This window comes from Neophocaena asiaeorientalis, unplaced genomic scaffold, assembly GCF_003031525.2.
Source record: "Neophocaena asiaeorientalis asiaeorientalis breed wild unplaced genomic scaffold, Neophocaena_asiaeorientalis_V1.1 scaffold203, whole genome shotgun sequence".
Lineage (NCBI taxonomy): Eukaryota > Metazoa > Chordata > Mammalia > Artiodactyla > Phocoenidae > Neophocaena > Neophocaena asiaeorientalis.
This window is the reverse complement of record NW_020172776.1, coordinates 1,545,170-1,549,162: the sequence shown is the minus strand read 5'-3', so window position 1 is coordinate 1,549,162 and position 3,993 is coordinate 1,545,170. Positions and strand designations below refer to the sequence as shown.

The window sequence follows — 3,993 nt, the reverse complement described above, 5'->3', positions numbered from 1 at the left end:
ATGCTATGAGTATTTAAAATTTGTTTGTTTCCTGTCTGTGTTTTCATTTGTACTGAATATTCTTACAGAGTTGTAATCATAGCATTATGTATTATTTTAAAATAGTAATAGACTTACAGAAAAGTTACAAAAATAGAGTTCCCATATACCCTCTCCCAGCATCTCTTAATGTTATAACTTCCATAACCATAATACAGTTATCAAAAGTAAGAAATGGACATTGGTACAATAATGTTAATTAAATCATAGGCTTGATTTGGTTTGCACCAGTTTTTCCTTTTTCTTTTTTTATAAATTTATTTATTTTATTAATTTTTGTCTGTTGGGTCTTTGTTGCTGCGCACGGGCTTTCTCTAGTTGCAGTGAGCAGGGGCCACCCTTCGTTGCAGTGCGTGAGCTTCTCATTACGGTGGCTTCTCTCATTGTGGAGCACGGGCTCTAGGCGCGTGGGTTTCAGTAGTTGTGGCATGCAGGCTCAGTAGTTGTGGCTCACGGGCTCTAGAGCACAGGCTCAGTAGTTGTGGTGCACGGGCTTAGTTGCTCCGTGGTATGTGGAATCTTTCCGGACCAGGGCTCAAACCCACGTATCCTGCATTGGCAGACGGATTCTTAACCACTGTGCCACCAGGGAAGCCCCAGTTTTTTCATTAATATCCTTTTTCTCTTCCAGGATCCCACATTGTGTTCAGTTGTCGTGTCTCCTTAATCTCCTCCAGTTTGTTGCAGTTCCTCAATCTTTCCTTGTCTTTGATGACCTTTAAACTTTTGATGAGTATTTGTCAGTTATTTTGTAAAATATCCTTCAGTTTGCACTTGCCTTAAGTTTCTCATGAGTGGATTGAGATTATGCATTATGGGCAGGAATACCACAAAAGTGATGTGCCTTTTTCAATAAATCATACCAGGGAGTACATGATGTCTTATTACTGTTGTTGTTAACCTTGGTTAAAGTGGTGTCTGCTGGGTTTCGCCACTATAAAGTTTCTATTTTCCCCTTTGTAATTAACAAACGTTTAGAGGAGATACTTAGAGACTATGCAAATAATCCTATTTCTCCTCAAACTTTTGTGTATTCATTTTAGCATTCATCAGTGGATCTTGTCTACAACAGTGATTACTGTGGTGTTCTAGTAGTGGTTTTCGATTTCTCTCATTCCCTCTGCGTTTATTAATTGGAATTCTGTAAGGAAAATCTGTCCCTTTTCCTCCATTTGTTTAATTACTTATTTATGTCAGTGTGGACTTACAGATATTTATTATGTTCTTTGGGGTTATAATCCAGTGCTGTCATGATTTATTTATTTATTTAATTTTTGGCTGTGTTTGGTCTTCGTTGCTGCGCACGGGCTTTCACTAGTTGTGGCGAGCAGGGGCTACCCTTTGTTGCGGTGTGTGGGCTTCTCATTGTGGTGCTTGTCTTTGTTGCGGAGCAGGGGCTCTAGGCTCGCGGGCTTCAGTAGTTGTGGCACACAGGCTCAGTAGTTGTGGCACATGGGCTTAGTTGCTCCACGGCATGTGGGATCTTTCCGGACCAGGGCTCGAACCCTTGTCCCCTGCATTGGCAGGCAGATTCTTAACCACTGTGCCACCCGGGAAGTTCTGTCATGATTTATTTTGTTGCATAAATTGTTCTCCATTTGGCCATTGGGATCTCTGTCAGGTTGGCTTTTCAAAGTGCCCCCTGTGTTTGAGCACTTCCTTTCTGGCACCACAAGATGCTCTGGGTTCATCTTGTAGTTTTCATTGCCACAGCCTTGGAATCAGCCCTGGTTCCACATATTGGAGACTGATAATTTAGAAACAGATCTATGCTCAGTTGCTACTGGAGTGTCATTGTCTCTAGGTCCTCTCAGCAGACAGAGCTTGAAAATAAATATTATGTACATTAACCTATGCATGTATGCATGTCTATATTTGTTTATATTTATTTATATATTTAAAAACCCTGAGTTGATACTGATACTTCCTAAAAATTCATGAGTGCATACTAGTGCTTCCAATTCCAGTCGGATACCAGAGACTTCATTCCAGCCTTTCTCCTTTTCTTCTTTGTATCTTATATCTTCTGACAGTATGAAACCTTGCTTTTGTTATAATATATTTACTTATTTGTGTAATTCTAGTAGTTGCAGAATTTCCAACCTTATAAGAAACAATTTTACTAACTAGAGTATGGAATTTATGTGCAGTTCTTTTTGTCTTTAACCTCACAATATGCAGTAAAAATATTGTTTTCCAGTGTAAGTCAGGTTAGGTTATTTTTGCCCCTTCAGTGTGATTGTGTTATTCATTTATACTATAGTTAAGGTCATTTATTACAGTCTGTATTCTATTTTGGGTTTTCTATCACTTCCTGGTTGTTGGTTTTTTTTTTGCGGTACGCGGGCCTCTCACTGTTGTGGCCTCTCCCGTTGTGGAGCACAGGCTCCGGACACGCAGGCCCAGTAGCTATGGCTTACGGGCCCAGCCGCTCCGCGGCACACAGGATCCTCCCGAACTGGGGCACGAACCCGCGTCCCCTGCATCTGCAGGCGGACTCTCAACCACTGCGCCACCAGGGAAGCCCCCTGGTTGTTTTTTTAATTTATGTATGTAAAATTTACTGTTTGTGGTGTATACTTTCATGGGTTTTGGCAAATACATTGAGTTGTGTCTGCCACTGCAGTCATGGTACAGAAACAGTTTCATTATTCTGACAATTCTTTTGTGCCTTTTTCATTTGTCTTGTAAGCATTTTTCTACTGATAGGTGTCCTTTAGATATTATTTTTAATGCTAGTATAATACCTATTAAATGGTTATACTAAAATTTACTTAACTGTTTCTTAACTTTAGGAAATTTTGATTTTCTTTTTTGTTGTTGTTGTTCTTATAAATAATGCTAAAATGGCTATTTTTACACAAATGAGTTCTTCTTTTGTATTGGTTCCTACATGAGATTTCTAGACGTGAGATTACTGGGTATAGCTTCCTGCCCAATCTAGCATATTAACAGTAGTGCTTTTTGAGAAGTTTGGCAGAGTAAAATGTACGAGTTTCATGGGTCACTACCTACTTTTGGTTTGTTTTTTAAAATTAAGACGTGAAAATGACATTTTGTTTAAACTTGCATTTTCCCTATGTTTCCAACAGGTCATATTTGCCTATTTGTGAATTGCCGTTAGCTGTTAATCATAAATGCTGCAGTAATTTTTCCTGATTTGTTTGTGTTGCATCATTTTTTTAAATACTTTTTTTGTTTTTTACTGATTAAAAAAGTAATATATATTTATCTTAGATAATTGGGATAAGAGTAAATAATCACCCATAGATAAGCACTATGTATATTTTCTCCTCATGCAGTTTTATATCTATATATCTTTTTCTTTGAACAAAATTGAGATCATGTGTATATGATTTTATTTCTCTTTAAATTCATAAAAATTATGAACTGTTTTATACTTTACTCACATGACTAAAAATCCAAAAAATATACAGGGAAAATATAAACACACACTCTTCCCAGGACAGCCACTATCATTAGTTTCTTATATGTCTTAACAGAATTTCTTTATGCATATTTAAGCAAATAAAAATACATAATCTTATTTTTCTCCCTTTTGCATGAAAGATAGCATTCTGCGTTTCTCTACCCACTGTTTCTCCATCTCCACTACTACTATTCCTGGTCCAACCCACCATTTTTTTCTTTCTCTCCTGGATTACTGTGATAGCTCCTTACTAACCCCTTCACTCTTGCTGTGGTACATTCCATCCTTACATAGCAGACAGAGCAGTCCTTTAAAAAGAACATTTGGGGCTTCCCTGGTGGCGCAGTTGTTGAGAGTCCGCCTGCTGATGCAGGGGACACGGGTTTGTGCCCCGGTCTGGGAAGATCCCACATGCCGCAGAGCGGCTGGGCCCGTGAGCCATGGCCACTGACCCTGGGCGTCCGGAGCCTGTGCTCCGCAATGGGAGAGGCCACAACAGTGAGAGGCCCGTGTACCGCAAAAAA

The 3,993-nt window shown here is 39.2% G+C and overlaps 1 protein-coding gene across 2 annotated transcripts in view; it reads left to right on the top strand.

The window, feature by feature from the left end:
• The window catches only part of RPF2 (ribosome production factor 2 homolog), a 36,141-nt gene that overhangs the window by 3,505 nt on the left and 28,643 nt on the right, over positions 1 to 3,993 (top strand). The window lies entirely within an intron of this gene.